The 24,780-nt window shown below is 51.6% G+C and overlaps 1 pseudogene; it reads right to left on the reverse strand.

Moving 5' to 3' along the window:
- The window catches only part of LOC117032826 (uncharacterized), a 70,570-nt pseudogene extending 46,197 nt beyond the window's left edge, over positions 1-24,373 (reverse strand).
- Between the last annotated feature and the right edge of the window lie 407 nt (positions 24,374-24,780).

Genomic DNA, 24,780 nt, shown 5'->3' on the forward strand with positions numbered 1-24,780 from the left:
ATACCGATTGTCATGTTGCACTAGAGTTTTGCAAGTTGTTACCATTGGGGAAAATTGGGGGAAAAGTTCCCTGGATCTCTATGGCTTATTTCTTATAGCTGCACGTGAATCTGCAATGATCACAAAATGAAAGCTTTAACTTAAAAAAGTTATGATACAATACTGACCACAAAACTTAATGTGCATTATCAGACTATTTTAAAACCTCAAAATTTACACCCATCTCCTAAAGCTAAATGGACCCAGCAATCCCCCTCCTAAACATATCCCAAGAGAAATGGGTGTGTGTGACCCCCAGCCAACACACAAAAGGTTAACAGCCAGCAGCCAGGAACAATCCAGATGTCCCCAGCAGGAGAACTAATAGACGGTGTTACGTTCATCCAATGGAATCCTTAACGTGGCAATGAAACTGCAGGCAAGGGCTCTCCTCAATGGTGATGAACCTCCCTGATTTGATGAAGAGCCAAGAGGGCGTGGAAGGGCTCCCCTGGGATGTGCAGGGGCCCCTGGCTGGCCATGTCCTGTGTCCTGACGGGGTGGGGGGACTTGGGTGTACATATTTTTAAAACTTAGTCAAACCACACACTTAAGATTTGTGTGCTCTGCTGTGTGTTATAGCTCAATATCCTTTTTTTAAATGAGAGGGAAAAAACCCCATGCTTAGATTAAAGAAAAGAAGGCAACCTGACAGGCTGTGGGGGCGCCGAGACAGGGCCCCATTCCCTCCTCGCTCTCCTTTTCCACCTGGGGCCTAAAAACTGATTCTGGGTGAAGCTCCAAAGCGCCCTAGAAACCCAGGGGTGGTGGAAGGGCTGCTCCCAGCCCGGGAGAGGCCTGCCCTACCTGTGTGAGGCCTCTGCCCGCGGGCACAGGGGCTGCAGAGTGGGAGCTGGAGCCGGGCCTCTCCTCCAACCAGACCGAAAGGCCCAGCCTGCTCCCAGGGGACTGGCTGACCCCAGGAACTAGGTTTTGGGGCAGCAATAACAGGTCAGCATTCGCTACTACCATGCACATTGCAGATGTGGCGGAGGAGAAAGGGGATCTCCGAAAGAGGAAAGAAATAAAGAAAGGTGACAGGAGAGAAAGGAGAAAGAACCCCAACCACAGCCAGCAGCTCCGAAGGCTGCAATGGCAGTGAAGTGACCCATGCCATCCAGGGAGCCCTCCTGATGCCCGTGGGCACGACCGGGCACTATTGTTAGGGCTCTCCCATTTTGCAGATCAGGAACCGAGCACAGAGAGCTTGATTCACTGACTCGGGACTTAACTACATGTCACAGAGCTGGATTTGAACCCAGTCAGGCAGAGTCCATGCTGGCGAGCAGCATGAGGAGGAAGAAAGCAGACGGGGAAGGGGATGAGAAGGGTGGACAAGGGCAGGGCGAAAGGAGGCCCAGTCATGGCTCAACAGGTATTTCCTGAGCACTTCTGACCTGCCAGGCACTACTGTAGGTCCTGGTCCACTCAGGGTGGCCCCTGAGCACACAGCCCATGCCATCCCCCAGGGCCCAATGCCGGGTTTAAGGCTCTGCTGTCTCCAGGGTGAAATTCTTAATAATTTCTGAACAAGGGTCCTCACATTTTATTTTGCAAATGATATCTCCAATCCTGAGTGTAGTAATGAGGCAAACACACCAAACTTCTCCCCCAGGTCAGAAAAAAGCGGGTAGGGGTGTGATGGACGCACAGGAAGTGAGCGTCTGATGGCATCACAGGGAGGACGGGGGAAAGGGCATGGATTGTCCTTTAAAGCAGGAGAGGCATAACTCAATTCTTTTTTCAATTTCATTACTGGAAAAATCTATCGGCCTCAGGAGCATTCTGCTTACAAAATTGAACTAAAAACAAAAGGGCACTCACTGTATCTTCCCTGAGCTCTGAGAGGAGCTGGATTCCCATAAATCACTGACAAACAGAGAAAGGAGAGCCGCTCAGCGTTGTTCTGGCCGCCCAGCCCAGCTCCTCAAGCTGGGGACAGCAGGAGTGCGAGGAAAGCAGCTCACAGAGGGCCACATGCATGCCAGCACAAGGCTGGCCCTCGCCTCCATCACCCCTTTGATCCTGCTCGGAACAGTGTGATGGGGGGACCAGCACCCCCTTTAGAGCCGAGAAACTGCAGGTAACTTGTCCAGGGTCCCACGGCGAGTGACGGCTTCGGTTAGGATCCGACCCAGGTTTGTCTGGCTCCAACACCCACACCCTGCGAACTCACCATGTCCCTCTCTATATATATCTGTGCTAAAATCCATTGTAATCCCTCCCAGGAGCCACGCTGCCTCTTATCTTTGGGCCTCGGACGATGGGGGCACCTGCGCCTGGAACGGCAGCACCTCCCAGCCCCTGCCGCCCCATGCCCTCCACCAGGTTTTCTTCCCAAGCCTTTAGATACCACTGAAGCAGAACTTTCCAGAACCTTCACAGACCCCGGCCAGGTTAGGGATGCCCATACAGCTCCCTGAGCTCTGCTTTCACCCTAACTCCACAAGACCAGGCTTTCTGTCTGTGTTGTTTGCCACCGAGAGCCTGTGCCCAGACAGCACCTGCCACACAGCTGACAGTCAGTATTTTTAAATAAGAAATCCTATTTGAGTGCCATCGGCCCTGGGGACGTGTCTGTGACTGCTCCTGTCCCTGCCCAGCTGACTAGATGACCTGCTCTGCTCCCCATGCAAGGAGACTGCCATCCAGGGACCTGAGACTTCAATGTGTTGGTCCTGACCCAGCGACCAGGGCAGCTCCTCTGGGGCTCCTGAATCTCACCTTCACTCCAGCCCCCAACTTTATAAGTCACGTTTAGAGAGCCATGGTGCCAGCCCGGGCCCAGCACCTGTCCAGCCCGTTTGTTTCAACGGACAGGCCCCTTTATGGGTAATTGCGAGGATGCCAAAAGGCGGGAAGAGACGCTTGGGAGCTGGACTGGAAGCAAGACCCAGGCCTGACTCCTGTCAGGAAACGCACACACAGGTCACGGCTTCTCCAGTCAGAGTGGCCTGTGGCAGTCTATCCTTTTGGTGCATCTTTCCTGTTATCGCACAAGATCAGAAAGGGTGGTTTTTCCTCTTCCCAGAGCTCTCTTCCATGCTATCTCATTTAATCCCATCAACTGCCCTGGGGGTGACAGGCCTAAGGTTACCTGTGAGGAAGCTGGGTCAAGGCAGGGGCCTGGATGCCAGGTACTGCCGTGCTGCTGACCCACTGCCTGGGGTCTTTGCCGGCTCCCTGGCTGCGTGCTGTGATCACCGCCCCGGGTCTGTGCAGGCCCTGAAGCCTATAAGGGAGGCACCCACGTGTCTGCACGTGTCTGCACAGGGCACAGGTATAAATGGCCTCCTTCTCCTGATGGTGCCTGAGCCCCGCATCTCCAAGCAGCCTGCAGCCCTGAGGTGCCACCCTGCCCAGGGGACACTCTTTGAACAGCCTCTCCAGACCTCTTGCTTTGAGCTGGTTTTTTTAGAACAGCCTTCCTTCTGGCGTCTGATCTCTAATCAGCCGTTCATCTCCTGTGCTTCCAAGGATGGGAGGGAGCAGAGGCCCAAGTTTCCCGTTCTCTCTGCTGCTGGAGGCAACGGGGGCCTCACGGTTCCTTCCAGCAGAAAGGCAGGTTGGGGAGAAGGAGCCGGCAGGGGGAGAGAGAAAGAGACCCAAGCCTTAAATGATCCCCCTCACAGCCAGGGACTGTGTCTGTCCCCATTACAGACCCAAATTGACTGCAGCCACCAAGGGTAGCTGAGCTAATCAGCTAGCCAGACATCTCCCTGGCACCATTCCCCCTCTGCTTCTCCCTCCCTTTCTCTCTCTCTCTCTCTCATTCAATCACACACACATACACACACACACACACACACACACACACACACTCACAGGAAAACCAGACTGATGAAACAGCCCATCCAGGCTGGGCTGGGGGCTGCCTGGTTCCCACACTGCGGAGATCAAAGCCAGCAAAGGGATTATTCAGCGACTGGGCCAATCGACCCCTTCCCAGGAGTGAGGATATTTGTTTCCATGATAAGCAAGCCAGCTCCTGAATCATGATATATTTATGTTTTACGTCTCCAGCCACCTGCTCGGGCTCAAAAATAAATTTCAAGTTCCAGCCATGTTGGAAATGTGACAATTAATTGGGAAAACTGCAAATGGGTCATTCTGGAAGATGGAAAGAATGACAAAGGGTCCTAGCAGGCATAGGTGCTCCAGCAGCTGGGGAGTCTGGGGGTTTCCTGAGGGCTCCTGAGAGCCGGGAAGCCTGCAGAGAAAGGCAGCCACTACCCTGCCCTCCAGAAAGTCCATCTGAGCCTGGGTCTCGGGACTCCCTGGGCTGGCCTTGGTGGCGGGGTGGAGGCAGCAGGCAGCCTGCAGGCCAGGCTGGCCCTGGTCTTGTTCCCTTGGGTACCAGAATTTGGGTTACAGTCAGCAAGTGGGGCCCACTCAATCTCTGTAAACTGGATGGTAGCCAAGGCCTCTGGAGACTCAGAAGTCAGGAAAACCTGACTCGTATCTCCCGGTTCAAAGCCTCCAAGACTTCCTCAGATCTCTGGGGACCACATCTTCCTGGTAACCTCGGTCTCCAGCCTCCCGCCTCCGCCCCTCAGGAATCCAGGTGTGAAACTCACTCTCCTTCAAGCTCAGAGAACTGGAACTTCAAGTTCATTCACAAAGAGTGTGCAGGGTGTTGAGGGGACTCTGAAAAGGGAGTTGGCACGGGGGCCATGCCGTCAAGCTCAGAGTAGAAGCAGGCCCAGCGGGCTCAGCGCCTTCTGCTGGGAGTGCCTTGACCTCCAGCCCACAGCCCCCGTCACACCAGCCTTTTCAGCTTTCACGGCCTCTGCTCCAAACAACAGGCCTCATCTCATGCCGAGCACCTCCCAGGCTGCTCTGCTCAGTTGGTGCCGGGGCACCCAGGCCTCCACAGCACGTATAGAACATTTTTGGGAACAAAGACTGTCCCTTCTTAAGAGCAATTCTGGACCCAGTAGTTAATCTGATAGATCCTTCTCTCTTGTTGCACATCTGTAACTGTACCTAAAAAGGGTACTTCAACTTGAGAACGAATAGAGGAAGCAAGTGACAAGGGCCCAGAAGGCTGACTGCTAACAGATGAAGGAAATAGGGGCCTGTGTCGTGTGCCGGTTCTGCGCCCCTTCTGCGCGGGCTCTGCGTGGGCTCTGCGCCCGCCATGTGCCCGTGTTGGAGACCTTGCCTGAGGAGCCCATATGCAGTTGTACTTGTTGGCTACTGGGGAAAGGCTGGCTGAAGGACGGACGAGTAAGTGGGTGATCAGGTGGGTCAGTGGGTGGGTAGAAGGAAGGAAGGAAGACTGGGTGGATGAAGGTAAGAGAGGGAGGGGATGAATAGCAGTATGGGGGTGGGGTGCTAGAAAGTGGAACCCACAGACCCGCCCAAAGGTCAACAACAACCTTTACAGCTGTTTGAAGGCGGTGGGGGGAGGCAGGGGAGAGTGGTGAGACCCACTCAGACCTCCATAGTAGTTAGTATGAAGAGGATTTTAAACTAAAAACATTTGAGACTCAAACATTTGAGATGCAGAAAGAAGTCCTTTGGGAGCTTCTCTTATCTGAGTAAAGGCAGATACTTCTGTAAATGAGGCTGCCATAAATCCTTTCCCTGGGGCGTATCCCCCCCCCACCCAGGAAGAAGCTGAGAAGTCCACCTGCAGAAACAAACGCCATCACAGCTGCCCTATCTCCCGTTTGTCCCCGTAAAAGTCCATTGGTTCCTCCCTAGAAACCTTTTCTCTCCTCCTTTTCCCCTGTAAGTTGGGTATATAAACCCCTATCTTTATGAGTGCTTCCTATGCATGTGAATATACTTTATCATTTCTCCTGTTAACCTATTGCCAATTAAATTCACAGGTTCCAAAAATGAACCGAAATCCACAGAGGAAAGTTTTCTTCCCACCAGTTTGGTGTGTTACTTCCAGAGCTCGACTCCAAGGGAGCCTTGGAGACATTTCCTCTAGACAAGCAGGCGTTTGGCCAAAGGGCTCATTCAGTGCACTGTGGCCTCACGTGGGAACCGAAACCAGAACAGCCGCCATCATCTTCACTTTGGAAAAGGGGAAGGGGCAGGCCATAAATATTTGCTACGAAGAACTTGAGGTGGGAAACCACGGTCGGAGTACACTGCCTCTGGGGTTGGGGGGCCCTGATCCCACCTCTCCCATCTACATCCAACGTCACCCAAAAGCCAGATAACCTGCCTTCTCTTTGGGGGTGGGGGTGGCATGCCCAAAGAAGCCTTTGGCCAACTCCACCAAGGGTCCATTTGCGTCGATCATTCGCTTCTCACTTACTCGCTTACTCGTTCCCTAACTTGCCCATTCTTTCATCTAAGCATCATATACAGAGCTCTTATCATGGAGCAGGCGCAATGCCAGACCCCAGGAAACCAATGCAAGTAAGAGGCAGTGGAGCTGGGCGTAGTGGAGGGACCACCCTACCACCAAGTTCACAGCAGGAAGACGCTCCAGGGGAGACTTCACAGAGGAGGGGACAGCTGAGCCCTGTCTTGAAGGAAGCCATGATTGGCGTCTTTGACAGGTGTCAATCCATGCGCATAAACAGACTTTCACATCTAGTTCTGAAGGTAAAAGTTCTCATCCCAGTTCTTGAGGTACTTGCCATCACGTTGACATCCATCCTAGCAAAGTGAGGGGTGTTCCCTATGCAGACACCCCCATTCCTCACACGGTCAGACACCCTCTCCCACACCCCTCACAGGCGGGAGCAAACTGCGCCCTCCTCACCAAGCCCACACTGCGGCGGCCTAAACATCGCAGGGCGGAACACACATCACACCTGGTAGATCACATACAAGCCACCTCCCCCAGCCCCATGGGGGCCTCTGTGTGGCCGGAGCATGGCAGTGAGCAGGCTTGGGCTCCAGTGCCAACAGGCGGAACCTTAGGCCCCAGCGCCTCCTACCTGTGGACCAGGAGCAGGCCTCAGTTTCTCCAGCTGTAAAATGGGGTCATAATGATCTACCACCTGGGGCAGTATGGAGGATTAAAGGAGACCCTGGATGTTAAACATCTCACCCACTTGCCATGCAGTAAGCAGTGATCAGATGTCATGTTCCTGACCCCCACGCCCACCTCTGCCTGGCATCATGGGAGGGCGCAGAGCCTGTTAGGAGCCAGGTGGCTGACAGGTTTGCCCATTATCAGGAGGCTGGGGTGGGCATGGTTTGGCCCCGGCGGGTAGGAGGAGACAGAGACAACCGTGTTTCCCTGAGAATAAGACCTAACCGGCAAATAAGCCCTAGCATGATTTTTCAGGATGACATCCCCTGAACATAAGCCCTAAGGCGTCTTTTGAAACAAAAGTTAATATAAGCCCCGGTCTTATTTTCGGGGAAACACGGTAGGAGAAGGGCGATGCCCATGCCCACCGAGGGTCTCTGGGCAGTCCCCACTGCCTGCCCACTCCGGCAGCGTCTCTCCCTCTCTCCTGGGCAAGCCTCCAGGTCTCCAGGTCACACTGCCCTGTCCCCCACAGCTCTGCAAGGCCTGGTTAATTTAGAGGAGTAATTTTAATCAATTAGATGAAGTGTAAAATAACTGTTCTGCCTTGCTCGGGAAATGGGGCTTGTCGTCTTTAAGGCTTTATTGAAAAGGCATTAAGATAAAATTGTGTGTTCCTGGCAGGTAGGCAGTGAGGAGGGGCTGGTGGGGAGATTGGGATTAGAGAGAGATCCACAGAGCAGGGCTCCATCTGCTCCACGCTACCCCACCCCCACCCCAGCTACTGGGCCAAACCCCAGGCAGAAGGACCTGGAAACACAGACACACACACACACACCCCATGACAACCCAGCAAACTACCACCAGCTGCTGGACCTCTCATGCTACTCGCTGCCCCTTCCATCTTCAGACACTGCTGACTACGGAGAGGGCTTCTGTACACTCAGCCCACACCTGCCCCCCACCCCACACACTCCAGCAAAATGGAAATAAGAAATCCCTCCAAGCGATAACCTGTGCATATGCACACGGTAAGCAGTCATGCTGGCTCAAACCAAACTCTTATTCAAATAAGTCAAAGGCATCTTTCCCAGGTCCCTTCCAGGGAAGAATCTGCCCTGATATCTTCACCATTCTTCCTTGGTAGTCTTTTCGGCAGCTTCACTACCCTGGTCACCCAGGAGAGGATACGTGTCATAATGACCATAGCACCTGTTGGCTCATGTCATTGGCAGAGCTTATTTACAACAATTATGTCATGTAGGGGTTACAATACTTATCTCCCTTGTGTCCAAAACGAGGGGCTGGAGTCAGACACAGCTGGTCCCCTGCGTCATGTTGACACCCCCAATTAGCTTCACACACAGAGCACAGCCCTGGGGTAGTCAGTTACGGGGGCCCGCTGAGGGTCCCCACATTTGGTATTAGCCCTGCTCGTGGCCAGAACTTTCATCCCAGAGGATTCCGTGAAGGTCTTCACCGGGCAATGTGTGTGCAAGATCTCCGTAGCGTCCTCCAAAGGAGTAACGTGGAGCTGCCCTCTGAGTGGGCGGAATGCAAAGCCTTTCATTCCAGGAGCAGCCAAAGGATAAAGGAGTACAATGAAGACACTTCCTCTTATGGCATGGCAACCTGTCCCCCTGTTCTTGGCTGAAAAAGCTGAGGCTGGCATAGCAGCTTCACCTGCCAGGTGGACAGCTGGGGCCCAGGGGAACGGCTGTGAGGGCGGCTTCTAAGAGGAGGGCCCCCCAAGGCCCTGGTTCCTCATATAGAACTAGGTCATCTCTAGGCCCAATTCTCTGGCCACACCCACACCTGTCACCTAAGTTCCTACATTTGGAGGTAGCTCTGAGGGTCTGTCTCTTCTGTCCAGGGGTGTTATTTAAAGTAGTTAACAACTAATGTGTTTCCAAGCACAGCCCAGTCCAAATGGATGCCAGCCTGCCCACCTAGCCAGTGAGCGCTGGCGGTCCCTCATTTCAGCCACATGGGATGGATTGATGCGCCAGCACCTGCTGATATGCATGGATTTTATAGGGTGACCCTGAGCCATCAAACCATAAGGATGATGGTGTTAAAACGAACTGAGCACTTACTAAGTATCAGTCCCTGTTCGGAGTGTCTTAATGAGTACAGTCCCCAGTAGGCACCTGTGAAGTGGGTGCGACCATTAGCTCTCCTGAGAAATAAGGAAACTGGAGAGCAAAGTGATTAGCACACACTCGTGGTGCATGGTGGAGCCTGGATGCACACTCAGGCGCCAGCCCCCGTGGCTGGTGGTCATGTACAACACTCGGCTGCCTCTCCTTAAAAGAAACCAAATATGGGAATATGTACCCTGAGCTCCATTCAAAAAAAGGTAGAAAAAGCACATACTCTATTTAGAAACACTTCTGTCCAAACAGACACACACACACGTACACACACACTCTGGTTATGGAAAAATGAACATAAGCATTAGACGGACCCCGGTTTCCTGATGCTGCAGCAATCACAAGCGTTTATCATCTACAGGCTGCTTGTAAAAAGGAAGATAAACGAAGCCACTTTAAACTGGAGTCCCAGCTGCCATCCCAGACGAACCGCCTTGCACATCTTACTCCTCAAACCTTTGGAATGTTAAACCTGGGCAGAATAACCTGGGACTGGGCCTAAAGCCGCATTGCATCCCAAACAATTGTTTGCAAAGATAACAAGAAAGCAGTTATTATGACTATTGCACTGATGACTATAGCACTGAAAATTAAAGACATTCTATAGAATTAGCATCCCTGTGTTAGCGCATCTGCACCTACAGAAATGCCTGCCTTCTACTGATATCACTGTTCCCCTTCCCGTCTCATAAATACCCTTTGCCTTTGCCTCCTAATTGGGACACTATTTGGGCTTCTACCTGAATCAGTGCTTCCTGAATAGCTATTCGTTTGGATCTCAAATAAATGCCTGCTGCCTCTCACATTGATCTTTTATTTTTAGGTTAACGGTACTATAATGTATTTCGTTAGGAAACTGTGACTCAGAGAGGCTAAGGAATGTCCATAAAGTCACAGAGCTAAGAAGAGGCAAAGCTGAGGTTTGAACTTCACCTCTCCGAAGCCTAATGAGGCAGTTGAGTTAGAATTAGAAATTTTCCTCTAGTTCTGGCAGAAAACAGGGAGGGTGGAGAGGGGAGGAGGAGAGGCTGAGAAGTGGCCAGCGGGCCAGGGCTTGCACTTGGCTGCAGGAGCTCTCTCTTCGGGCCCTTCCGGCACCATCTGCTCTGGACCCCATGGCTCCCACCTGTCATTTCCCATAATGAATGGGCTCCATCTGCTCCTTTTGCAAACTCAGGGAAACTGAGCCCCCAGGGTCTGAGTGACTTGCCGAAGGTCACATAGCCAACCCCGGCAGCCTGAGGTGAGCACAGCCGAGCTCTCTGGCCAGGCCAGGCTCTTCTCCACGGCGGACTATGCAGCCCCCAGAGGCAGAGCTGGCAGATGCCCCTCTTTTTTATTTTATTTTTTTCCTATTTCTTCTCCCAATTCTGTGCCCTTTGGTCCCCTGGGGAACAGACTGACATTCGGCATGATTAGCTCTCTTCCCCCTCTGCCCACAGCCAAGAGCTAATTGTCCTGATTTCCTTCCAAGAACGATCTCTCTGAATAGCCTTTGCAGGCACAATTAGGCAGGTTCAGCCTGGCTTTCACACTCTGGTTCTGAAAAAAAAATCCAATCAGCCAGGAAGCGGAGTCTCTCGGAAGTGCTCTGAGAGCTTCTTTGTGCCGGGGAACAAAGCACACACGTAATTACCTGCTTAGCTGATGAGCCCTGGACCCCAGGGCCCGGCTGGCAGGAGAGCCTGTTGTCGGCCCGCCCCGGCCAAGGCCCCATCTCTCACTCCTGTGGGCCACTATTCTTGAGACGTGCTGTGGGGTGGCAATGCCTCAAGACCCCCTCCCCAGTCAGGCCTGGCAAGCCGCAACCACAGGCCATTAGTCCCTGGCCTAAAGAACCCCAGTCATGAAGTGCTGGAGCAGTGAACCATTTCAGAGTGGCAAGTCCCATCACCTCATTGTAAAGATAGAGCACCCGAGAGGAGACCCAAGATGGCGGGTAGACAAACACTGTGCCTGCTTCCTTCCGTGAACACATTAAAATTACAACTAAATTATAGAATAATCAACCTGGAGAACCATTTGAAGTCTAGCTGAACAGAAGTCTTATAACTAAGGATATAAAGAAGAAACCACGTTGAGATTAATAGGAGAAGCAGAGACGCAGAATGGGCCCCAAACCTCCATGTGGCGGTTGAGAACTGGGAGGGATATCTCAGCTGCAGAGGTTCCCCCCGGAGGAGCGAGGGACCCCCATACCCACACCAAGCTCCCCGCCTAGAGTACCGGAGCCCCCACAACATCTGGCTGTGATAAACAGTGGGGATTCAAACCACCCAGGTGGGATGAAAGGCTGTGGGAAACCCAGGTGTCCTCTTAAAGGGCCCGCACACAGACTCACTCGCTCGCAAGCACTCACCTTGGGTTCCAGCGCAGGGGCAGTGACTCAGGGGGCCTTGGAGACATACAGGTGACAGACTGAGGAGTGTGGCTTCAAGGCAATGCCTGGAGCACAGCCGCCATTTTCCCTGTAAAGGGGTCCTCCTCCTGTGCACTTGGCAAGCAAGCGCCATCTTTTCTGTGTTGAGCCCGCCCCCAAAGGCCAAATCTGAATCTTATTGGTCTGGTGAGCTCCACGTCTCTGCCCCGCTGACTCCCTGGGGCCCCACCCCACCCAGCTTCCCCAATGCCAGAGACACTTTCTCTGGAGCAGCCAGCCCCGCCCACACTGCACTCTTTCTTGGAAAACTATCCAAGTCCGCGGGCCTCACTGTGCTCTGAGACTTTTGCTGAGTAGCTCCAGGCTCAGCACGGGCACCAAACCATTAAATTGGTGACCGCAATTCTTCCCACTCTGGTGACTCCCTGAGATCCTGCCTTATCCAACTTGCATACTGCAGGAGGCTTCATCAGCAGCTGAACCTTACAGAAGCCAGTAGGCCTCAGGGTGTCCTGGCTTTTTGCAGAGCTACCCCAGGCTCAGTACAGGTGGCAGCCATCCTCGGTTCTCAGCAAGGCCTCTCCCACACACCTTCAGGTTTAGCACAGGCAGCAAACAACCAGATAGTCCCTGGCCAGTCCCTCCCAAGAGGCCCCAGAACCAACACTCTTGGAGGGTGGCTTCAGACCACAGCAGAACAATGCCCACTTAGCTCCACAAGCGGCACACACAAAGGGTGGTCTCAACAGGCACCAGAGCCCACTGGGGCGAATTCTGTTCCACGTGGTAAGCCCTCCACACAACAGCCCGTAAATTGTAGACATGGCCAAACCCCACAGCCAATCAGTTTGAGGGTCAATCACACCCACTGTTGTGCCAATAGTAATCAAGTCTCAACTATAAGAGGAGGGCACACACAACCCACACAAGGGATACTCTTGGAGCACCCAGTGCAGGTGACCAGGGAGACTGTGCCACTGGGCCTCACAGGGCACCTACTACATAAGGCCACCTGGCGAGACTGGCAGATGTAGCAGATCTACCTACTGCGTTTCCCTGAAAATAAGACCTAACCAGAAAATAAGCCCTAGCATGATTTTTCAGGATGACATCCCCTCAACATAAGCCCTAATGTGTCTTTTGGAGCAAAACTTAATATAAGACCCAGGCTTATTTTCAGGGAAACATAGTAGTACATAAAAACAAACACACAGAGGCAGTCAGAATGAGGAAACAAAGAAATGCATCTGAAATGACGGAACAGGCAAAAACTCCAGAAAAAGAACTAAACAAGGGCCAGCCCAGTGGCTCAGGTGGTTGGAGCATTGCGCTCCTAACGCTGAGGTCGCTGGTTCGATTCCCACATGGGCCGGTGAGCTGCACCCTCTACAACTAGATTGAAAACAACAACTTGACTTGGAGCTGAGCTGAGACCCCCACAACTCGATTGAAAAACAATGACTTGTCATCCTGGAAAAACATTGTTCCCCAATATTCCCCAGTGAAAAAAAAGAAAAGAAAAATAAAAAAGGGGAGGGGAAGTGAAGGGGAATAAGAGGTCCAAATTTCTAGGTATAAAACAAATAAGTCATAAAGGTGTGATGTACAGCATGGGGAATATTGTCAATAATATTGTGACAGCCAGATGGTTGCTGGACTTATCATGGTGGTCAGTTCTTTAGGTATATACTCGTAAATGTTGAATACTATGGTGTGCACCTGAAACTAATATACTATTGTATGTTAGCTGTATTTTAATAAAAATCTTAAAATAAAGATGGAGCACCCAAGCCCGGAGAGGAGAGACGCACAGCCCAAGATAACACAGGAACTTCAGGCAGAGTCTCAACTCGAAAGCAAGTCTCCCGCAGGTGCTCCTGCTTCATGCTGACCATACAGCTTGTTTAAGATGCACAGTCATCTTGGCCAGAAATATGTCGGGGCTTCCAGCCAACGAAGGAAAATCGTTTTTCCCCACTAAGCTGGTGCATGCATCAAACTGTTGACAGGCCAAGGAAGCTGTGGCCAGTACTTTTCCTGGGGCAGAGAGAGGGGCTCTTTATCTCCACGTACAGCAACCGAGGCCCAAAAGGAACTGGTTCAACTCACACAGCCAATAAATGGCAGCCCCAAGACTCATCCTATGTCCCCTGATTCCTGGGCCAGCATTCACCACTGATTATCAGTGACCCCCACCTCCCCAAATACTGTATCTGCAAACCTAACAAGACAGCATCCTGACTGACCCAGAGAGCCCTCGCCATCGACAAGGCAGTGCTGGACCATTCTACTAACCAATAACTTTGAGAGAGACCAGCAACTTGAGAGAGACCAGTACAAGTGAGGGATCCCCAGCTGTAATTTGGCTCCCCCTCTTCGAGCTCTGTGCACCCAGGTAAGTTCCTCACCTCCTGGCAACTCTCACCTGTAAAATGGAGACATTGCTGCCCAGCTGACAGGGCCGGGAAAATGCCTGGTCCAGGCTGCCACGTGGTACCCACTGCAACAAAGGTCATGCCCATGTGTGCGTTTGGGAAATTCCCCATGCTGTACTTGTCAGAGAGCCACACTGTGTAGCAGGCAATAAAGGCTCTGAGCAGTCCTGCAGGAAGGAAGCCTGGTGAACTATTGGATCCTAAACCTCGTTCCTCCTGAGGAGCTGTTTCTTCTGGATGCACTATTAAAATCCTGCTTTGGAAAACATCACTGTGGTCCCTGCCTCTCTGTGAGGTCCTCATGGAAAAACCCAGAGTCTGATCTTGGTATCACCAGCACAGAGGCTGGCACGGGGTATTGGTGGAACTGAACCTGACAAGAGACCCGAGGAGGGTAAGTCTCAGTCTCCTGAGAGTTAGATACAGGAGTAGACACTAAGCAAACACTGCCAGCCAAGGGGACCGGTCTTTGGAAGAAACAAGGCTGAAGGGCAGGAATCAGTGAAGAGTGAAACGTTGATGTGGCCTCCTGGGACCCTCGGGGGCTTGAGAAGGGGACACCCAGGGACATTTCCTTATTGACTTGGCACCCAGAGCGCCTGGGGACCACTGTTCACAGCTCTTCAGTCACTCAAGCTTGAGCTGAGAGTGTCTCCACTCACTAAGGAAGTGCTTCTTGTCCTATTTGGGGCCCTAGACCCCTTTGAAAGTGTCACCCGCCCCCACCTCAGCTCTCAGTACCAAATGTAATAAAATTTAGGGCCAGATTTGGTCCGCATTTGAAATTGACATCCATCTCTTGGCCCAAGAGTGTCATATAACGATTAATTCCTGAAAGAAGTCAAGAGACTGTCCCGTCCAAAGGGCTAACACGCCCACCAGGCCCCCAGGGCCACCACTCTTTATGGGTCACCATTCTAATTACTAGTTGGTTCTCCGAGGTAAAGGTGCAGGGGACTAGCTCTCCCGGGCCTACCCGGGTTGGGTCAGTGTGGCTTCAGCTTGGTTACAGCTGACCAACCAACTGGCTGACTGCTCTTGGCAGAGGCCGCCGCCTTTTGGAAGCACGGAGCCGTCCCTCTGCTGGGAGCAGCCAGGCCTTGCTCAGGGCAGACCCTCAGCCCCAACTCCAGAGTCATACGCTAAGCAGGTTATTATTTGCATTTAAATTAGCGTAATTCATTCAAGAGGCCCTATTACTCCAGACACAGAAAATGAAATTAGTGGGCAGTGACCACTGCAATTGTATTCCAATCTCCTCCTCTGGGTAAGCAGGGTAGAGGAGGGAGAGTGCCAGGGTCCCAGGGCTGAATCTAAACCCTGTTTAATCACTGTCCAGATTACAGGCAGGGAGAGGAGAGAGGGAGGGGGCCCCTCATATCCCACCACTCGGAGAGAAGAAGATGTGCTGAGGTGGGAAAGATAGTCGAGACCCCTTCACTCTCTCAAATCTCCCAAGGGCAGGTCACGTGGAGTGGTGGAAATTGTGCTGTGGGATGATGTAAGAAGCACAGGTTCAAATCCTGGCCTAGCCACTTACAAGCTATGTGACCACGAAACATAAAGACAACAGGCAATGACTCATGGGCCCTTTTCTGTGCCAGCACGATGCCCAGGGTTTTATGTGTATCACCCCTACTCACTCTCTCAACAGCCCACTGAGATCTGCTGTTGCCATTTCGCAGATGGGGAAACTGAGCCCAGAAAAGTTAAATGACCAGGATCCTCTGAGCCTGGAGTTTTTTTCCATCCATACAATCAATGTAATCACCCTCATTTCAAAGGACTGTGGCAAGAATTAAATATGGTAACATTATGAAAATGACTAGGATTAAATACGGAACATGTATGACAATGACCAGCGCAATGTCTGAAACAAGGCGACATGCAATCATGTTTCCAGAAATGCATTTATTCATTCACTTGTTACTCCTTTCATTCATTCATTTATTCCTTCCTTCATTCATGCACTCATTTATTTAAAATAAAAGGCCAGCTATGGTACCTGAGATTCCAACAGCAGGCACTCTATTTGGCCAAGGCATTGCAGGTCCCTATTAAAACATGTCACCTTCACCTTCCCCTTGTCATGTCAAGCTCAGTCCTTGCAGGGGAGGGGTGTGCAGAGTAAGGAGTAAAACCAAGCCATAAACTCTTCTACTAGGACTATTCATATTTCTAAAATTGGACACCACACAAATGCCGACGGGAGTAGAATGAGTAAACTGGTATATTCGCACAATAAAATACTCTCTACAGTGACAGAGGGACTACAGCTCCCTGGCAACGTGGATGAGTCAGCCCAGAAATGGGATGCTGAGCTGAAGAAGCCAGACACAGGGCATATTCCCCATGATGCACTGATATAGGTACCAGGCCAGGCGCACCCCACCTCGGTGTCAGTCAGGACTCGGTCACTCGTGTGTAGGGGCCGCGGCGGGCTGCAGGACTTCCTCGTGTTCTTTCCTGACTTGGGAGCTGACACCCCAAGGGCATTCACTTTGTGGAAAGGCATTAGCAGGGCTCTAATGACATGTACATTTTTCTGCATTATGGTATCTGGCTTAAAAAATAAAAGTTTATTAGACATCCCAGGGAGACACACAGTGAGCTACCTGAGTGTGGGGATCGAGAGGGTCAGAGCTAGGTGGTGAGTGTCGGGTCATCACTGGGAGCCGGGAGGCAGGGAAGAGAGGTGAGGGCTGAGCCCTGGGGCCCGCTCATGTTCAGAGGCCGGGAAGGGAAGAGGACCCAGCAGAGGAGACAGAGAAGGGCACCCTGTGATGCTGGTGGGAATCCCAGAGGCTATGGAAGCTTCCGGGGTCACAGGCTACCAGGAGTCAGAAGGCAAGGACTGAGGAGCCACCTTTGGACATGACCCGATGAAGGTTGCTTGCTAAGAGCATTTCAGAGATGAAGAAGGGACAAAAGCCAGATACAGTGCCTTCATTTTCCCCAAAGCCCCATGGTGAGGGGCTGCAACGGAAGAGAAATAAAAGGGGAAAGGACTGGCTGCAGAGTAAAGGGAGGTGAGTGGGGGGTGGCAAGACACAAGGAACCCTACTTATCTTTCCAGGCTCCGCTCAATGCCACCACCTCCAGGAAGCCTTCCCTGTGGGCCTCTTCCTTTCAAGGCCACTTCACTTTACAATCACTTAAGGCTGTCCCCACAATGTGACCCAGGAACTCCCCAAGGACGGTGTCTTTGTCACCTCTGATCCTGGCACGCAGTAGGTGCTTCACAATTCTTAACTCCTCTCTTTCCTGCCCTTTTCAAATGGCAGAAGGAAATTCTGAGACTTTCCCAGAACTCTGTTCTCCCATAGAATGAATCATTCCTCCCCAAACAATTGTTGTTTTTGTATTGCTGTGAAAAGGTTATTAGAATAATGACGAGACCTAATATCGCATTAATTTGGTTGTGAATTATTTGTATTGTCACAGTCATTAAGTCAGTGATTGCAATTTTGTTTTAATTTAATCTAGCTCCTTGTGCATTCTGTCAAAACTTCCAAAAACAATGTTACCCATAACTGCATTTCAGAACATACCAAATTTATGGCGTTTATGGAGATCCAGCCTGCAGCCACCACCCTCCAGAGTGAGAATACACAAAGATATCAGGGGCAGACAGGTGAGCCAAGCACGCCCCCCCCCGCCCTCCGCCCTCAGGGGTAGCTGCTTCTCCAGGCCCTCAAGGCTCAGGGCAACATCCTGCACATGGCATAGTTGTGCTCAGAAAGTGGCAGAAAAACAGCACATGTATAAAGGAAGGCTGACCCAGCCCCTAGCAGCACTTTTCCAGCATATGGGGGGACAGCCTTGGTAATGTAGGTGTCTCCCCAGCTCTCATCATGACTCCAGCCCTAGCCTGGGCAGCAAAGGCTGGTGAGAAGCTGGTCAAAAGCCTGAGGTGACTGGACTTCATCTAGCTTTTCACTATTGAGCTTCACAATCTTTATGCTTGAATGAAATATGACCTTTTGCTAATTTGCTGGTGGCAGAAAGGGTTGGTTGTCCTCTAAGAGCCTTTAAGCAGCGTGTACCCCTCAGCAGACCCAGCTCAAAAACCTCACTGCCATATCAGAGCCAGCACGCAGATTAACTTGCAGGAAGACTCACATTAGCCCAGCTCACACGGCTGATGTATAAACCAGAAGCCATGTTTTTCACTGACAATGAGCAACTGAGCTGTGACAAGGACTAGACGACTTTCTCCCAGAGATGCAGTCTTCCCTTCTTCTGCCACACCAGGCCTCTCTCCGGATGAGGTCCCAGGGCCTGGATGTCCCGAGGCACCAGGCACAAAGCCCTCACCAGGCCTCCAAGTGGCTCTCCTGTCCTGTTCCCTGCAATGGTTTGTGCTCTCCCAGCTTTCCGGGCTGCTGAAGCTCAGGCCCCACCTCCTATCACCAAGGCCAAGTCCACTGCCCATTACTTTTGTACTTCTATTCCGTCCATTATTTTTTTATTTCTCTTCCATTGCAGCCCCCCCACCCTAAGGCTTCGGGGAAATGACAGTATTGGCAATGGACTGAGCTCAGAAACTCCTCCCTTTGACATTTTATCATTGCATTTGAGTCTAAAACAGTCCCTCAGAGTCGAAGCTCAATAAATAGTTAGTGAATGAATGGACACATGAACATGGCCTAACTTTGGCACCTCCATTCTCTTCCTGCAGGTGAGCACTTGCCCAGGAGGCAAACAGACCCTGGGAGGGGGGAGCTGTCCCTCAGCTCCCTAGATGCCTCCGATAGGCCTCACCCCCGAGGAAACATGTCTGGTCGTTCCCATCCGTGAGGACCCCGCCACCGAGCCTGTCTCTCTGCTCACAGCATCCACTCCGCCCCCTTTAGCTCTTACAGGACGGGAAGCTATTCTCCCTCTAAGGAGACTGCACAGCTCTGGGCCATTTTAATCTGACTTAAAATTTAGCTAAGTCTAGAAGGGCTCCTTGCGATGCCTTCAGGGCCCTTCCCAGAGACCCGGGCAAGCTTTGGCTAGAAGAACCAAGTCCTTGGAGAGCAGTGTGGGTGGGGTGGGGGCTTCGGAGCCAGACGATCAGGTTTAGAAGCTTGCCTGTGTGAATTTGGACAAGTGGAACAACCTTTCTGGGCTGCATCCTCCTTCTCCTTACAGAGGAGCCAATGCTGTTGTGAGAACTTCCGGCATAATTACATCTCCCTGGGGGCACCATGGGGTCACATAATCCTGGCTCAGCATCACTCCCTCAATTAGGGAGGGGCTCTGACTCGGAGAGCTCTTTGCAGCCCTAGAGGAAATCCTTTGTGCTGGAGAGGAATGGAAAGGGTGAGGGTGGAGCAGGCATCACCCAGGCCAGGCCCTGTGGCCCACAGCTCAGGGATTGCTGTCAGGCAAATGAAAAGAGAGGTATTGAGGCACAAAGGAAACATTTTGGCCCAAAAGAGAAGAGAGGAAGGAATCAGAAAAGGTGGAGGAAATATCCAGAACCCAACTGTAGTGTGGGGTGGGGAACCAGATTTTCTGCCCCACCCTCACTTTACCCAAGTAACCCAAAGAAGGCCTGGCATTAGGGTCAAGCTGGGGACATCCCCAGCTCAGTCTGATTCTAGTTGTATCCTCTTCACTCCTCGTGTTGCCTTGTAGTTGACCAGCTGAATGGACAAAGGAACTGGTACCTTCTGTCAGCAGAACAAAGTCACAGGGAGAAGAGAACCCAGCTCAGGAAGTCTCACGTAGCCAGGTTGCAATTTAACACATGACACTGAGATACATAAAATATTTAGCTCATTTATTTCTCTGTAGTTTATCTTACTATTTTCACAAGACTCCACCCTGTTGGAGAATGTAAACTCACCAATTAAAGAAGCCCCAGTGGATCGGGGCCTTGTAGCCAGAACCCAGCAGCGATGGTATATCCCGCTTCTCCTTTCAGAAACCACTTCAGACAGAGCCACATGCAAAAAACAAGTCACGACCCTTCCCTCACACCATACACAACAATCAACTAAACAATGGGTCATGGGCCTAAATATAAGAGTGAAAACTACCAAGTTTCTACAAGAAAACACAGGAGAAAATTCTCATGGTCTTAGAGTTGGGAAGGATTTCTTAAACAGGACACACACACACACACACACACACACAACTACAAAAGAAAAGAAATTTGAATTCACCAAAATTTAAAACCCTTGATTTTCAAGATACTGAAGAAACTGAAAAGGGATGGCACACACTAAAGAAAATATTTACAAATCACATATCTAACAAAGGACTTATATCTAGATATGTAAAGAATCCTTACACCTGAATAACACAAAGGACTTGAACAGACAATTAACCAAAGATCTATGTGTGGAAAACAAGCCCATGCGCAGACGCTCAGTGACATCAGTCATTAGTGAAATGTAAATTACAACCACGGGGGTACACCAGCCCCCCACTAGGATGGCTAAAATTGAAAAGACTGGCCACACGAGGATGTGAAGCATCTAGAATTCCCACGTTGCTCTCATGTGCTCATGGGCATATGTAGCAGACAGTCCCTTGGGAAAACAGTTTGGCAGTTTCTTAAAAAGTTCAAAGTACACCTACCATATCACCAGACATTCTGTTCCTAAGCATTTCCCTGATCACTGGTTGCCTGGGGATGGGTGAAGGTCAGGAAAAGCCAGAGGGAGAAATGACGAAGGAGCGTGCAGAAATTGGGATGATGGAGACGCTCATTACCTTGATTGTGGTGATGATTTCATGGGTGTATCCATATGTCAAAACTTCCTAAATAGTATACATCAAATATGCACACCTTATTAGATGTCATTTATACCTTAAGAAAGCCGGGGGTGGGAGGGTTGGGGGAGGAGGGCAGGTTAAGAAAAAGAAATCACTCCAAAGCAACAAGGAGAAAAATCTCAATAAATTCCCCAAAGCTGAAATAATGTGAAACAGTCTCTAATAACTGTGCAATCAAATTAAAACTTTACGGGCCGGCCCGGTGGCTCAGGTGGTTGGAGCGCCCTGCTCCTAACGCCGAGATCGCTGGTTTGATTCCCACATGGTCCAGTGAGCTGTGCCCTCTACAGCTAAGCTTGTGAACAACGGCTCTCTCTGGAGCTGGGCTGCCATGAGCAGCCGGAGGTTGGCATGAGCCACCGTGGGCTGCTAAGTGCTGCCATGGGCTGCTGTGTGCTGCTGTAGATTGCCATGGGCTACCATGTGCTGCCATGAGCAGCTGGTGGCCAGTGTGAATGGCCAGCAGCCAGCGAGAGCTGCCGTGAGCTGCTGTAAGTGGCCGACCGACTGGTGACTGACTGCCTCAGCCGGGAGGAGCGCAAGGCTCATAATACAAGCATGGGCCAGGGAGCTGTGTCCTACACAACTAGACTGAGAAACAATGGCTTGAACCGGAGTGGTGGGGGGGGTGGGGAGGTGGAAGAAAGTGGGGGCGGAAAAACCACAAAACTTTATGACAAAATCTAGAGGAAAAAAAGCTACCATCTTGGGTGAGGAAAATTCTACTAACTCAGGAGTCAAAGAAGCAGCCAAAACGCAAAGAGCAGAACATGCAGAAATAATAATAATGAAAACACCACACATCATATTCCATGGGGTTCAGGTAAGATAGTCTTCAGAGGAAAATTCATAGTCTTAAAAACATATTTAAATAAACAAACGAAAGCAAAGGAGATCAATTACGTGTCCAGAGTAGGAAGTTAGAAAAAGAACAAAATCAACCTAGAAAAGTAGAAGGAAAGAACACACATAAAAGCAAAGAGCAATGGATTAGGAAGCCCAGGCCCAGGCCCTTCCTCATTGTGCCATGCAGGACCTCCCTCCACCCAGGCTCAGAGTGGGTGCAAGGCCCCTTCACTGCCCTCCCTATCCCCTCCCTCCTCTATACCCCTCTGGGCTCACCAAGCACCCCTCAGGGCTGCTCCACCCCTACACCCCCTCAGCTCTCCCACCTTACCTAGGCACAGAGGGAAGAGATGAGCACATACCTGGGGCAGGCATGGTGGGGGCGCGAGTTCACAGGGCTACAGGCGCAGGCTACCAGCCTCCAAAGGATCCTTCGTGTGTACTGGCTGAATGGACCACCTGGCGGAGGCTGGGACGGAGGGCAGACACAGAGGCCATTCACACCCCTTCCCTACCTTCTGGAGCAGTGTCCCAGCCCTCACTGCACATTAGGATGCCAAGGGAGCTGTAAACAGGTCGGGGCCCAAGCCCTTCTCCCGACATGAGTACATGTCTCTCCACTTTGGTCACCTAGTTGCAAAAACCAGGAGACAGAAGAAGCGGGGCGTGGGAACTGGTCTGGAGTTCAAACCCCAGCTCCACCTCTCGCCAGCTGTGTGACCTGTGTCCTCAAATATGAGACATGTCCCTCCCAGAAGGTGGGTGGGGATCCTTGAATTATGATACATGTACCGATGCAGCTCTGGGCAGGCACTTAGGAGAGTGACAAAGGGGAGCTGTCGTCACTATCCCCCCTTAAGCTGCCTCTGATTTCTACAAGTGGACAGGGCTCCAGGTCCACCTGCCACCCCTGAGGACTCAGTTGTGAGCCAGAAGAGAGGCTGCAGCACCTGAGCCAGAGCCAGCGGAGGCCGGCCGTGTAGACAGGGCCACCTTGGAGCCACAGTTACAGCTTCCATGAGATCTGCTGGTTCCAGTGCAGAATGCCTGGCTCTTGGCTCAATGGGCTTTGTCCCAAAGATGGAATTTCTATTTTGATTCCATGCGACATTTAATGAAATGAATTTCGGTCCCCACGCGCTGAGTTATGAAACCACAAACTCTGGATCCCCAACACGAATCACAACAGGCCTCTCTTGTTGCTTTGGGAGCTGCTCCATGTCTTTGAGGGGGATACACTGAGCTCAAAGATTTGAGGGGACACACATAGCCCTGGGGGCCAGTGCCATGATGGCACCTTTACTGTCTGCCCCAGGGACCAGCACCCTGTGCCCTCGGCGCTTCCTTACTGGACAGTGACAGCTGCCTCTGTCCCTGGGCTCCTGCCTCCGTTTCCCTCTCTCCATCCGGCGCTGTTCAAACTGCAGATCAAAAACATTCAGGGAGACAGGAAGTCAAGGGAGAAGGGTGCAAACAGCATTTGGAGAAAAACAAATGAAACAGAAGGACTAGAAAGCACCGGAATGCCTTGCACGTGGTAAGAGTGACTGCTGCGTCATGACACTTTGGCTGGGTGTACACGAGGTCTCTGTAAAATGAAGGAAAGACTGAAAGAACACCACCCTCCGACCTTTCTGAAATGCACATCTGATCATGTCACTCCCCAGCTAAAAGTCAGTGAGGGTTTAGGAACAGAGTTCAGATCCCTCGTCACAGCACTGAAAGTGCCTCAGCACCTGGCTCCTGTCCACCCTCAACCCCACCCTCCCTACTAGACAGCGGGGCAGTCCGGGCCGACCCAGCCCCTGGGCGCTCAGTTTACTGAGAGCACGACAGAGTGAGCAGAGCGTGATGTCACTGGGCTATTTCCTCTGTGATCCCACTCCGCTCGCTGACCTCCTCTAGGCTAAGATGACTTCCCAGATTCTATAGAAGCAAATATAAATATTTCTGGAAGTCTTCCAGTCAGAAGGAAGCAGAAGCCCTACAATTTCTCAACAACTTGGCTATTAAAAATAGGAATTCCACCTACACACCAGAACAGCTTGTTAGGATCACTGACGGGCCAAAATCATAAGGTCACTTGCATATTTGGGGCCGGGGAAGCTGCCAGGTTCAAAAGCTGAACACTGCGAGAGGGCAGGCAGCTGTTTGCAGCTGGAACCATAGCCCCAAGTCCCCAGAAATCTCTAGAACCACAAGAATGCCAAATGGTACTCTGCCAACAGCTTCATAAAACTCCTTTCCTGCCACATCAGGTGAACATGTGGACAAGTACAGGTTCCAAAGAAAACTGAAAAAGAAATAAATTGTGCTTTAGGAAGTAGATGTGAGACCTTGTCCCTGAGCTTGCAAGGATCCAAGGAGATACCTTGGGTGCTGGCTGCTGTCTCTGTCCTCTCAAGACCTTGGAAGTGAGCACAGCCTGGTCCAGAGCTTGGGGACACTCGTAGAAGGAAGAGCCTTGTACCCTGAGGATTCTGCCTTCAGTGCAAGTTCCGGACTCCGAAAGCCAGACGCTCCGGGTTAGGGGACCCGGAAGGCCCTGTGAGTGAGCAGCAATGGCAGGACAGACATAACATTCAGTTAACCATCTGCAGCTACTCGCAGGTTAGCCAGGAGAGGACGGGGAGAGGAGAGAGGGAAAAGCGGGGCAAGGAAGTGAGCCCCATTTACCAACCACCCCTAAGAGGCCAGGGCCTCCACAATCACTGTCTCACTTAATCCCCAGCAGCGGGACCTCCCTGCTACCAGGTCAGAGACAGCAGCTTCCCCGGGGTCACTCATTCATTCATTCATTCATTCAATGAACACTTACTGAGAGGATCCAGAGTGCCATCCCTATGCCAGATGCTGGCTGAAGATACGTGGGGACAGCAGACCCCGTCCCTGACCTCAGGGGACTCACAACTGGCGGGGGGGGGGGGGGGGGGGGGTGTTAGAAAAGTGACAGACCTCAGAACAGGTACTGTTGGAGGCCATGGGAACAAAAGGGACCCCTAATACAGCCTTGCTAGGTCTGGGGAGGTGCCTAGGGAATGTGATCTCGGGGTTGAGACCTGAGAGAGCAGAAGTGGAACAGGTGGTAACCCAGGTGAGATGGCCCTGATCTCCTGTAGAGTGGGGCTGCCTTAGAGCGCCGTCTAGGAGCGCATCAACTGGACATGCTGACCTGCACAGGAAAACGGAGGGAGGCTCCCCCTCCTG

The sequence above is a fragment of the Rhinolophus ferrumequinum genome, chromosome 13, assembly GCF_004115265.2.
Source record: "Rhinolophus ferrumequinum isolate MPI-CBG mRhiFer1 chromosome 13, mRhiFer1_v1.p, whole genome shotgun sequence".
NCBI lineage: Eukaryota > Metazoa > Chordata > Mammalia > Chiroptera > Rhinolophidae > Rhinolophus > Rhinolophus ferrumequinum.